This window comes from Sarcophilus harrisii, chromosome 2 (assembly GCF_902635505.1).
Source record: "Sarcophilus harrisii chromosome 2, mSarHar1.11, whole genome shotgun sequence".
NCBI lineage: Eukaryota > Metazoa > Chordata > Mammalia > Dasyuromorphia > Dasyuridae > Sarcophilus > Sarcophilus harrisii.
The window spans coordinates 412490167-412504146 of NC_045427.1; the positions used below are offsets into that span (position 1 = coordinate 412490167).

Below are 13980 nucleotides of genomic sequence, written 5' to 3' on the forward strand. Positions count from 1 at the left end.
AGGTGAGAATATAGGTAGAGTTTTAGAGATATCAGCCATATAATTCCCATTTTCGTGATGAGTAGACTGAGGCCCAGAGCAATAATTTTCGTTAGATTTCACTGCTGGTAAATGGCAGAACTGAGATTTCAATCCAGTTTCTCTGACTCTTCACTTTAACTGGCTGCCTCTTAGCAGCTAGATTGGATGTCCTGAGGGCCTCCCAGAGGACAGCATGGATTGATCTCCAGCTCAATTTGCCCCCAGCCTCTCTCCTTGGCTCATCTTCCCTGCTCCCTTCTTGTGGCCGTTGTCATGACAACCAGCTGCTGCCGCTGCTGCCTCTTCCTTTCCGCAGCAGGGGTGGAGCTGGCAGGAGGGAGGGGGAGGGATGGAGAGGAGGAGTCCGGAAGAGGCAGGCGCGGTGCCCGCTGCAAGTTCCAGGCGCTCTCTCTCTCTGAGCTCATCCCATCCTCCTCCAAGAGGGAGGAGGCCAGGGCCGCTGATTGTTGCTACTGCTGCTATTACTCTGGCTGGGAGGGTGGTTCCACTTCTCAACATCACCGCCGGGGGAAAGTAGGGTGGGGAGGGGAGGACCTCCTTCGAGCATCCGCTGCTGATGCTGGACTCTGCAGCATCCTCCTCCTCAGTCCCAGGGAAGATGGATTCGCTTGGTACCTCTCCCCCTTTGAAGCAGCTTCTCCTGGTCTGCGCGGGGTAAGTAGCGGCTACTGGAACTGGTATATATTTTTGCTTGGGTGGCTTTCCCATCAATAGTGTAATTCAGGCATGTCAATTTTTTCTGTAGCCTGGGCTGGAACAATACAATGAATGCTCTCCCTGAGGCTGGCAAGAGGGAGAGCCAGGGAGACAGAGGTTGGGGGAGAGACATAGAAGGGGGAGGGAGAATGAAGGTGGAGCAAAGAGAGGAAGAGAAGGAGGAAGAGGGAGATCTTAGAGAAGGGGGGGGGAACAAATAGGGAGACATATAGAGGAGAGATTGAGGCAGACAGAGAAAGGAGGATAGGGAAAGGAAGCAAGGAGGATGAAGGGAGGAGGATGAACCCTCTTGTTTCAAAAATGTGTCCCAATTTTTATCTTAAGGAGCCTGAGACTGTATTTCCTTTTGCCCACCATTTGTTCTAGAGTGGGGTGTGGAGTTAAGAAAACGTACATGAAGAATTGTGTTCTGATCAGGGAGTGCTTCCACTCGATTCTTATCTCTATGGCTGAACCTTCTCAAAATAATATTAAGTGTCTTGAGGTGGTGGTAGTGGTAGTGGTGGTGGTGGTAGGTGCCTTATTGTTTATATCTGCTAGAAATATCTAGCCCCAGATCGTTGAATCACATCTTCTCACCTAAGTGACTTCTCCCCCTTATTCCCTCCTCCCCGCACAGTGATTAGGGAAAGGTTTGGCCTATTTGACCAAGACCTCCAGTCTTTCCTGCAGTGTACACATTGTGTGCATGGCAATGAGCATTTATGCATAAAAACATATTTGTAGATATGCATTTACATGTGTGCAATGTGTCAACCAGGAGTACTGTGAGACTCTAGCTTCTCTCCATGTAATACACACAAATGTGAGCTTTATTACCCAACGTTTACACTGCATTTCTTTCTGCAAAGTGCTACATAATCATTTTTTATTGGTAATAAATATAAACCCATGCTGGAGGTTGGGAGCTAATTTTTTTTTTAAACATGTGCCTCTCTTTTTGTGCATCATATGTGATTTATTCTTATTATTACTCCCCTGTTTCATTGTGACCAATTAGGACAGATGCCTATCATTTGATCTATATCTTGGGAACTAAATTCGACTTCACAGCTTGTCTCTTTTCATGCATGTTTTGGTGGGGGGAAGGGATGATTAGGGCTTGGGTGAGGAATTCTGGAACACTGGATTCACAGGGATGGGAAGCTTGTGTGGTGTTTTCACATCAAGCTTTTCTCCAAAATGAATAGATTACCCAAAGCACTCAACCTAAAATCCTGTACTGGGCCTTGCCTTGTGTGCCAGGCTGTCCCCCTCTGGGCAGCACCATTGTACTATATGGTATAATGAATTTACTTTGTCCAATCCCACCATGCCCTGTTCATTCCTTCAGTTTCCAGGCACCATTTTACAATCAGTTCAGATTAGATATCTCGTGTGTGTGTGTGTGTGTGTGTGTGTGTGTGTGTGTGTGTGTGTCTCCTTACTGGATCTGGGTTTTTTGGATCCAGGTGTCCACAGTAAGCTATCTATTTCCCAATTAGCTTATTTATACAAAGAAACTAAGCAGGAGGCTGAGGGAAGCCTTGCCAACAAATGTGAAGAAACATGACTGAGATGGCAAGCTATTGTAGTTTTTAAATGCATGCTGGGCTCTGCCTGGCCTTTTATTACTATCAAGGGTTTAAGATAGCTCAAGAGACTAAGGAAACCAGGGATGGGTACAACACAGGCCTACATTATTGCCCAGGATAATGGAGCTCACTGAATTAAAGCCAGAAAACCCTTTTAAGTTGTATCGTGTGTTAAATGTAATCCCCATTTTAAGGGCTATGTTTCTCCAACCAGCTCCCACTTTCTTCAGTGCCAATAATCCCAAATACTCTAAAAACAATGTTGTTCTTTGTTATTTAAAAAAATAGCCATCTATATCTTATTTTCTACATCACAATCTTTATTTATACAATTATAATCTATTTAGATTATGTCTGTTATTTTCCCAGACAGTCATTATCTTGGTTAGGACTGTTTTAAAAAATGATATTTGGAGATTTAAAGGAAGAACTAGTTATATAGATACATACATTTATGACTTCATGTCTTCTATAGGCTAAGTTTATTATCCTACAAATCATTGTACCACCAATGTAGTCTAGATAAAAAAAAGCTGGACTTGGAAGTGGGGGAGTGGAGTTTTAATTCTGTTTTATATGCTCTTTATTATAATAATAATAACAATAATAGCTAATATTTATGTCTTCCTGACTGTAGGCCTTATATTGTATCCATTATACCATCCAGCTATTCTTCTATAAGATCAGACAACCTACATGATCTCTCTGGTTCCTTTTAATTAAAAATCCCATGTACCTGGGTAAATCATGCCATTTCTCTGATGCTCAGTTTCTTCATTTTAAAAGTGTGGATCACAAGAATTGTACTACTTGTCCCATAGGATTGCTATAAGGAAAAGACCTTAAAGTGTTATAGGAATAGGCATTAATGTTATTAAGTTGCCCTGTGTTGTAGTGGGCAAGGTGAAGAAAAGGGGACCTTGGCTCCTGTATTATATCAAAATATTTAATTTGGATTTAAATACTTTAGTAATTTAACAGCTGGACATGAGGTGACACAGGGGAAGTTCTGGACCTGGAGTCAGGAAGATGAGTTCAAATATTTAAAATCCAGCCTCAGACACAAGTTATGTGACCCTAGGCAATTCACTTAAGCTTGTTTGCCTGTTTCCTCATCTATAAAATGACCTGGAGAAGAAACTGTCAAACCATTCCATGTCAAGAAAACCCCAAATGGCATCATAAAAAGTTGAATACTATTAAAAAATGACTTAAATATAATTTCCCTGCCAACAGATCTAATGTCTAAGACAAATAGTTACTAAGTATTTGGTATAGTCCTATACATGATGCCATAGTGGGACTGAGGGTAGAAAAGAATCTGTAAGTTTATCAGAAATTTACACACTACTTCCTTGTCTTTTATTTCCTCTGAAATGAGTTTTCTTGGACTACTTATTTTAAAAGGGATATTCTATATTTTGATTAGGCTTCTGTCAACTGATACTAGTATAGATTGCATTTCTCTGGTCAGACCCTGAACAGAGGCCTGGATCTAATTTTTAGTCCTGTAACCAAATAAGATTATTGAGAACTTCAAGAGAGTTCTGAGAACAGTAGGACTGATTAATAGCTTTGACATTCAGAATTCTTGGGAAAGTTAAGAGAACTAAGATTATTTCTATTAAGAAGAGGAACTTAGGAACCTTAAAGTGAATGAAAATTTCATCTAAAGATATTTTTATTTAAGTAAAAGTTGAATTTGATAATAAAATAAATGAATAAATGAACAAACATTTATTAATCACTATGTGCCATGAATGTGCTAAGCACTGTAGATACAAATGAAAAAAATGAGCCATTCCCTAAACAGGAGTGTGAGCTCAGATTGGAGGGAAAATACATAAAAGTCAGTTAAATTGCAAGTTCAATAGAGAAGCCTTCAGTCTGAATTTATGGTAAGATGGCTAGCAAGGATGATAGTGGCAAGAACACTGACTTTGGAGTCATAAAGTATAGGTTTCAATATTGGATCTGGTAATGACTACCTGAGAGGCAGAAAAGTGGCATAGTAGTTAGAGTTTTATATTTGGAGTCAAAGGGTCTGATTTCAAATCTCACTTCAGAAATCATTAAAAGCATACCATGGAAATTCTAAGATCTTCAATTTCATGACATTGAAGACAATAATAACATTTATCCTACCTACCTTACAGCATTGTTGTAAGGGAAGAAGTTTACAAAATTTCTCACTTTTTGTCTCTCTCTTTTTCCCTCTTTCATTCTCTACCCCACTTTCTGTCTCTCTTTTTTGTTCCGTGTGTTTCTATCTTTGTCTCATTCTGTTTCTGTCTCTGCCTCTCTTTTGTTCTCAGTGTCTCTATGTTTCTGTCCCTGTCTATTTGTCTTTCTATCTTCCTCCACATAGATGATATTCCAAAAGTCTTAGTACAGTTGAAAATCTTAATAGTTTACTAGCATAAACATATATGTATGTTGCATATGTATATTTATGTATGTATAATATATGATTTTATTTTTACCTATGCTCCCTTGAATAAGTTACTTAACTCATAGTCTTCATTTTCTTCAACTATAAATGAGGAGGTTGAACTAGAAGGTTTCTGAAGTTCTGTCTAGTTTTGTCTCTCTGTGATCAGTTAATTACCTCTGAGTTCCCTCTTGCCTATGTGACTTTGGGTAAGGAATTGATCTCACTCTTCTCGGATATAAAATAAAAACGTTACATTGGATAATCTCTGATGATTCCATGATCCTCTAAGGAAAAACTGGACAAGAATGTTATAGGAAAAATGAAAGTAAGAGGGAAGGCAAAATTTTCTAATGCTATATTTGATGAAGGGGCAGACCAAGTTACCTAAGTAAGCCCCATTCTTTTTTTTTTTTTTTTTTTTTTTTTTTTTTGACACTTCAAAAACTAGACTTGGGCACATTCCTCCTGCTCTACAATTAATGCCCAATGATTTCAGATTGTAATCCTTGAAGGCAGAAGGATGCACAGGACAATCCCTCAGGAACTCAGAGCCTTTCAAAACAGAGACTAGCCTATTTAAAAATAAGCCCTTTGAAAGAAATACAGGGCAATTTTATATTGGATCTTTTTTAGATATATCACAAGGTGATTCAACACTGCAATGGAATCAGGTCACTAAATCTGGAACTTTTTAAAGAGCAGGTTTACAATCATTTCTCTGGAATGGCTTTAATGAGATACTGCCTGGAGTTGGAGAACTAAACTATTTGACCTTCTGAAGTTTCATTTATTATTGCAATATTTTGAAACTAAGTGACCCTGAGCAGAGCATCTACGTAAAAAGTAGCATCTCCTCCTTTATGGTTATCTGGAGACAATGAAATGTTATTTTAAAAATCTAAAAATAGGTGCTGGGTTCCAAAACAATACTAATTTGTATACTTCTGGAAGCTACATTTTTGGGAAGGATGTTGATAAGGTGAGGTACATCCAGAGGAGGATGATCAGGATAAGAGATGAGATATTAAACTAAGAATTAGTTTCAAGGAACTGGAGATATTTAGACTGGACAAGAGAAAACTTAGGAGTCATTATAATTGTCTTCAACAGCGTGTGAAGTTGTCATGGAGAAGAAATAATGGATTCATAGGAACATTAATTTATGGCTGGAAAGGTTCTTAGAAACTTTCTAGCTCAACCCCTTTATTTTATTGTGAAAACTGAGGCCTGAATAGGTTAAGTGATTCATTTAAGGTCTGTTCATTTAAGGCTAGTTTTCTGCTTGACCCAAGAGGGTAGAATTAAGAGTAATGAGTGGAAGTTTGGAGAAAAAGTTAATTGTTTCTTGAGGTAAAGGGGGGGACTGACTAAACTTTTTAATAATAAATTCAGAGATCTGGGGAGTCCACAAACTTAAGAAAATATAATAAATAATAATAAAAATAATAAATATATTTTATGTAATTAATATACTTTGCCATCCCAATTGCAATGAGATTTTATTTTATGTATTTAAAAACATTATTCTGAAAGAGGTCCATAAACTTTACCAGACTGCCAGATACAACCAGGGTTAATTTAAGCTCCCCTGAGAGTGAATTGGAGTATCTTGAAAAGTAGTCAGTCCCCTCTCATTCTAGGTCAATTTAAGTGGAGGGATGTTTAAATGGACTCCTTTCTCATTCATGTACATGCTGAACTAGAGCAATCCTTGGTTCTTCCAGCTGCAGGATTATTTGAGTCTGCAAGTAGCATCTATTGCAGAAAAGGCAGATTCTACGAAGGCTATATTCAAATTCTTGTCTTGCCTTGCCATTTACCAACCCAGCTATTTTTCACTAATTACTCTCAGATCCAAATTACTTTCTTAGAAATGTCAGGCTCATCAGAAAAGTTAAAATTAAATATTTTGACTGAAGTTAAATCTTCATCAGGATTGGGATGAATTGGGTAAAAATACACTTTATGCTGCATCTTCCACCTGGCATGACCTGCTGCACCTTCACTTTTCAAGGGAATGAGAATACTATAAGGACAATTTATATGCTGGGTTTTGTTTCTCTCTCTTTACTGGGGACACCAGCAGGAGAAAGGTCAGAAGCAAATGAGTTTACTTCATTTCTCAGGGACTTTGAAGACAAGACTGTGCTGTCTGTTTTTATAGCCTGGGCCCAAGGAGCATGTCTCATTGTCTCATTTGTAATAGGAGTCTTCAATGAGAACAGAGAGAAATCAGCTTTTCTGTACCAAGATTGATATTAAAGAGCTACATTCTTATTGCAGGTTAATGGGGAAGGTCAGTTACTTCTCACCCTATTGGCCTGACCTAGCAAGTAGTAGAATGATAGAATCTCAGAAGAGGAAGGAATCTCAGGGCATATAGTCTTTGAACAGAGAACTCCTCTGTAGTTTGCTCAAATAGCCCACTGAGTCTCTGCTTGATGATCTCCACCAATGGGAAAGCCACAACTTTGTGAGGGGTCCCATTCCCTAGGTAGCTCTATTCATCCTACATTTGCCTCTTGACAATCTCCACATATTATTTCTAGTTCTGACCTTTGGGGCCAATGAGAACAAATCTTATTTCTCTTCCATATGACTATCCATCAAAAGCTTGAAAATAGATCATGTTCCCTACTCCCACCCTCAATTTTCTTTTCTCTGGGTTAAGTATTCCCTTTTCTTTCAGGCAGACCACATATGATAATCTTATCTCCAGTCTTCTCATCAGTGCCTGAGGCTTGTCTGTTTCTTAACATTTATTGAAAATATTGGTCTTGCTCTCAAGAGGCTTACAATCTATTTGTGGTAGGAATGGGAGAACAAGACATGAGACACTGAGAGTTAAATATATGAATCATTTGCATTAATTTCATTCTTGAATTGAAATCTTAAGAAGGTCAATATGCAACATACATACAGTTGTATGTGTAGTCAAATGTAATGCTCCTAAATAGAATTATAGCACATAGGAAAAACCTGACAGGACAATTAGTCTGTAATTGATCTATTCATCTGATCATACAATACTAAAACCAGAATACAATCATACTGAATGAGTACCTACTTTTTATCAAACAAAATTAAATTTGAATCATTGAGTACACCTTTTCAATCCTAATGCAATTAACATTTACATCTGGCAGTTTTATCCTTTCCCTTTAAAATTCGTATTAATCTACAGGTAGAACCTCCTTGATTTATAGCAGCTGGGACTCCTTTTTTTTTTTTTTTTTTTAAACAATGGAAATACCAGCTCCTGTTACCCTGACCTCCCATTGCATCTCACAGTGGGGATTCAATTAATCCGTGTGTTTGAGTGACTATAATGAATGAATATTCACACCCAAATCAATGAGATGGTAGTTTGATTCCAAGGCTTTTTAGGCCTATACACTTACAATCACAGATGAATAAAAAGCCCTTCCTTAATTATATCTGTCTTTCCCTTTTTGTGTTGCTATTATTATGAGACAGCATGGTGTAGTGGAAAGAGCCCTAATTTAAGAATCAAAACCAATGGACTCAAATCTAAGCACTGTTATTCATTACTTATATGACCCTGGATGGGTCATTTTCTTTCTTTTTTATTATTAAAGCTTTTTATTTTCAAAACATAAGCATAGATAATTTTCATCATTCACTCTTGCAAAACCTTGTGTTCCAATTATTTTTCCTTCTCTTCTCCTCATCTCCTCTCCTACATGGAAAGTAATCTAATACATGTTAAACATGTGCATTTCTTCTATACATATTTCCATAATTATCATGCTGCACATGAAAAATCAGATCAAAAAGGAAAAAAGTGAGAAGAAAACAAAATGCAAGCAAACTGCAACAAAAAGTGAAAATACTATATTGTGAATCACACTCCCACAATCCTCTCTTTGGGTGCAGATGGCTCTCTTCATAACACCCTTGAAACTGGCCTGAATCATCTCATTGTTGAAAAGAGCCACTGGAAGGGTAATTTTCACCTCAGAGGTGTCCCAAATGGAAAATGAGGGAATTAAATTCAATCATCTTTTCCTAGCAGAACAGATTGAGCATCAGGAGGACCTTAGAGGACATCATATCAAACTCCCTTATTTTATAGATGAGGATACTGAGTCCAAGTGATGTCCTAATGGTCATAAAGACACCAGAAGTGGTGCCTCAATGCCCAAGTAGTAGATGGGAAAATTGAAGCAAGAAGAGCCTATGTAGTCCATAGCCATATGATTAATAATTATGGAAAGTGAAATTCAAATCCAAGTCTTTGTGTTTCTAAATCCAACCACATCCAGCCATTGGCTATATTGCCTATTCAGTACTAATTCTCTTAATGTTCACAGACCTTCAGTTCTCTCAAAAGTGAGATGGGGACAGAGAGAATTGTTTCAGTGCCAGAGGCTGGTGGAGATACTTGATAAGTATATTTTCCTGTCCCTGTCTGTAACTTTGCTTAAAACAACCATTAAGAACCGAGGCTAATATTTTCTTTCTTTCTTTTTTTTTTTTTTTTTTTTGAGAGATGGGAAAATGGCCATTGATAGATTTTTATTTTATATTAGTCATTTCTAAACATATCATTTTCCTCTCCCTCTGATCCCTACTGAACTTTTTATTGTAACAAAGAAAAACAGTTAAGTTAAATTTAATCTAACAACAGAGCAGCATTTTACCCCCATAGTTACCTACCTCTAATAAAAGGAAGGTGGTATTTTTTTAAATCTCTTATCCTGGATCAATGTTAGTCATTAAAATGTTGTTACTAAACCATCAATTTAATGCTCTTTTTCATTTTTATTATTATAGTTGTATATAACACTTCCAAAATGATATTTTCATAGCTGCTCAGTTTAATAAAATATTTTTCAGGCCAGCCAAAATCACTTTGTCCCAACCTAAAGTTTCATTAATTCATAATTTATTTTGAATTCATTATGAATGAATTTTCATAAATTACAGGAAAACTCTTTGAAAATTCAAATTGTAATTCATGACAATCATAACAGATTCAGAAATAACAGGAATATTTGGCCTAGATTACACAGACTCAGGATTTGAACCCAAGTTTCCTGACTCTAAGCCCTATGCTCTTTTAGCTATATCAGGCCAACTCAAGGACCTATGACAAATAGGATCAAAGGAATAGTCCAACCATATCTAATTCAGCTGCTATTGTATTTTTGTTGCTTGTGACTGAGGGAGAAACTGTCATTTACCCCCCACTGAGCCTCAGTTTCCCTATCTACAAAATCACTGGAGTGGACTAAATAATCTTTAAAACCTCTTCCAGGTCTAATAATCTCTGCTGTATTGAGAGAGACAGAAAGAGACAGAGACATACAGAGAGATTCCTTTGGGCTCTAACATACTATATTCTTTCTTCTAAAATTTCTTTCAGTTCTAACATTATATCTTTTATACAAAGTGTCCCAAAAGTCTTTGTGCAGTTTTATGCTATTTAAAGCACTGAAGTTTAAAACTACATTAATACTTTTGAATATCCACTATCCTAAGTCTCCCTCTAACTCTAAATTCTAATATCCTATAATTCTTTCAACATCTACATTGTCAGATGTAGTAGTTGTAAACAAACAATTGGCTCTTTTCATGTTATTTCTGGAACAGAACCAAAGAGCGGGTAGAATACACCAGTCCTTCATATGGCTAGAGTCAAAGAGCATGCTTTCTAGGGAACTACTTTCACAGTAAGTGTAAGGCAGGAGAAATGCGATTCCTGCCCGCCTATCCCGGAACCCAGCAGCTCAGTTGATGTCACAGGATTTATAAAGGTGGCTTGAAACAAAAGGCATTTGTACCCCTTCTGAGAAATGGTCTGTTCTCTTTGGTAATCCAGAGTTCCAAGAGTACTAACTAAGCTTCTAGTATGGCTAATGATAATGACTTGGAGACCTTGGTTGAAGTCCCCTTGCTGACACTTCTTAGCTAAGTAGTTTGATACAAATCACTTTCCAAGCCTCAACTTCCTTCTCTGTAAAATGGGGATAGTGATACGGATACTCCCTTTCTCTCAGTATTGCTGGGAAGATAGTGCTTTGTAACCTACAGAATAACAGCTTCATTGTGTTTTACAACTCACAGATGATTTTCTTCATGACAAACCTGTACATTAGGTAAGAAAAAAAATTATGAAATGGCAAAACTGATATTTAAATTCAATTCTTCCAACTCTAAATTTTGCCATTTACTAGTCGTATGGCCTTAGCCAGGTCTTAACCTTGTCTACTTTTTTCCTTTCTGGAAATATCTTATTTCCATATTTTCCTTTCTGAAAAATTTCCATTTTTTCCTTTCTGGAAATTTCTTATTTCCATATTTTGTTATTTCCTTATTTTCCATAGGAACTTAATATGTAGATTAAAATCGCATTAAGACTTTGGGGACATGCTATAATTTTTTTTCTTACCTAGTGTACTCATGGAACTCTGGATTGCCAAGGAGAACAGGCCATTTCTCAGAAGTGGGTACAAATGCTTATAATGCACTGCTTTCCTTCAAGATCCTTTTCTTGCCTAGTGAAATCCTTTCCACTTTTCAAGATTCAGGTCAAATCTACTTCCTCCATAAATACCTCTTCTTTTCTTATCCCCACTCCCAAATTTCAATTGTGGAATCTTCTTGTCATCTCTCACAAATTAACATCTTTTTATTGTTAAGTGGCCCAGTGGGCAGAGCACTGGACTTGAAATGAGGAAGACTAGAATTCAAATCTGGTCTCAGACACTACCTGTGTGACCCTGGGGAAATTTAAACCTCTATCTGTTGCAATTTCCTTAACTTTAAAATAGAGAGGATAATAATAGTACCTCTATCTCAGAATTCTTCAAAAACTCACATAAGATAATATTTATAAAGTATTTAGCAAAGTAATTGGCACATAGAAGACACTTAATCAATGCATATTTCTTCCTTTCCTTTATGATCACACCCACCCATCCTCTACTCACCTGCCATATTGATAATCCTAAAGCTCAGTTCTGATCATCTCTCTCTCTCTCTCTCTCTCAACACACCCACATACACACACATCCTGTAAATAAATATGAGTAGATCTTTTGTCTCTAGAATAAAAGGTGACCGCCTATGTTGACACTTAAAATTCTTCATAAGTTGGTTTTAATATCTTTCTGGGACAGTTACACATTGCTCCCCCTACTTATTCTTAGCTCTAGGCAAACTGTCCCTACTCTTTTTGTGTACAGTATTTCTCTCCTCTCTGCCTTTGGCCAGGTTGTGCTGCACCCCTACAACATCATTCTATTCTCTTTCATCTCTTAAAACTTCTAACCCCAGAAATGACAGAATCTTGGACCCAAAAGGATCATCAAAGAACATTTAGTCCAATTTACATATGAATGGAAAAGATAAATGTCCATTTTGCGCCTGAACAAAGGTCTCTAGTGATAGGGAATTCATACCTACTGAATGAAGATCACTGAATGCAGTTTAAACACTGGGTATAAAGTGTTAGGAAGTTTTTCCTCACACTGAGATTAAATTTATCTCTTCAAAACGTCTTTCCATTGATTTGAATTATTTCAAACAGAACAAGTCTAATCTCTTTTCTAAACTTTAAATATTTGTGGAAAGCTAGTAGGATCTCCTTAAGTATTGTCTTCTCTAGGATAAACATCTCTATATCTCTCAACTAGGCATTTCCTGGTTTAATTTACAGATTCTTAGACCTTGTCCTACTCTCTCTTTCTGTGTCAGTCTGTCTCTGTCTGTCTCTGCTTCTTTCTCTTTCTCTATCTGTCTATCCGTCTCTGTCTGTTTCCAATTGAGGGAAAGGGAGTAGGATTGAAAAAGTCCTGTCCTATAATCTCATCTGCATAAGAAATTTTCAATGTGGAAGTCCATTCCATCAAAAAAAGATGAGCAAATTGACACTTGGAGTTTGAAAGTTGTTTAGAATATACTGAGATATTCTGTGACTCACCCTTGGTCATACAGATTGTGCATATCAGACTCTTAAGTTTTCCTGATTCCAAGGACAACTCTCTATCCATAATCCTTCTAATTTATCGTTATCTTTCTAAGAGATTGAATATTAAATTTGGCACAATTTTACAAATGAGAATTGAACTTCTGTCAATTCAGAAGACAGAAAGACAATCCCAGGCTTCTATTACTATAGTCTAAGGACTGGGTAGGCAGGGAGGTGGTGCAGTAGATAAAGGGCTAGACCTGGAGTCTCAGATACTTACTAGCTGTGTGACCTTAGGCAAGTGACTTAACCCTGTTTGCCTCAGTTTTTTCCTCTGCAAAATGAGCTGAAGAAGGAAATGGCAAACCACGCCAGTATCTTGAAAAGAAAACCCCAAATGGGGTCATAAAGAGTTGAACATGATGGAAAAATGACTGAACTCCCAAAAGACTTGGTTAACTTTTCTTAGGGGTAGATGAGGGAAGGAGGAGAGGACAGGGTAGTATATCATACTGTCCACTCAGTTTAAACTAATAGTCCACCAGAACCCTCAAATCACATTCAAAGAAACTGCTTTCTAAACATACCTCCCCCCATAGTAGCTCTTATATGTCTCTATCTACCAGATAAATCATTTCCTAATATTCTGCTATGGTTGTTCAGACTTGAAAGAAAGAGCTACCACAGAGTTTCAGTTATGCTATCCTTGGTATATAGGACAAGATTTGAATTGTAAAATATTAGAAATGGAAGGGACCTTAGAATACAAAATATACTATAGACATATAGAACTAGAACCTTAGAATACAGAATACTAAATCAGGAAAAATTAAACGTGAAAAGGATCCAAGACATCTATTCCGAGCTCTGTATTTTACAAATAGATAAACCAAAAGTCAGAGGGGAAACATGATTTGTCCAATGACACACAGTAAATTTATTTCAGAGGTAGAGCTGTAATCCAGGCCAGTAGACCAATCAAATAGTATTATGCTATTTAACATTAAATTGAATTTCACAGTTTGAAGTTTTTTGTTTGTTTTGTTTTTTAGACGTAAACAGGGTTAAGTGATTTGTGCCACTACCCCACTTGGCTGCTCCACATAGCTTGAGTTTGTTTTGTTTTGATTTTTAAAGAGCTTCATTGTTTGTTTGCCTTCTTTTTTAAAATAGAGAAATGATCTCTGAAATCAGTTCCCTATTCTTAAAATAATCACTTAATTAAAGAGTCTTGGAAAATTGATAAGGTAAATGTTCTTCGAATTTTCCCTGTCTGT

The 13980-nt window shown here is 37.1% G+C and overlaps 1 protein-coding gene across 6 annotated transcripts in view; it reads left to right on the plus strand.

The window, feature by feature from the left end:
- The first annotated feature begins 398 nt into the window (after nt 1–398).
- Nucleotides 399–13980, plus strand: part of JAKMIP2 (janus kinase and microtubule interacting protein 2) — a 215034-nt gene continuing 201452 nt past the window's right edge. For 5 of the 6 annotated variants that reach the window (XR_004232163.1, XR_004232166.1, XR_004232165.1 and 2 more), the window contains exon 1: nt 399–696. The gene's annotated coding sequence lies outside the window, so the exon portion shown is untranslated. The remainder of the gene's footprint in view (nt 697–13980) is intronic. The other variant, XM_031953681.1, reaches the window with a different exon arrangement.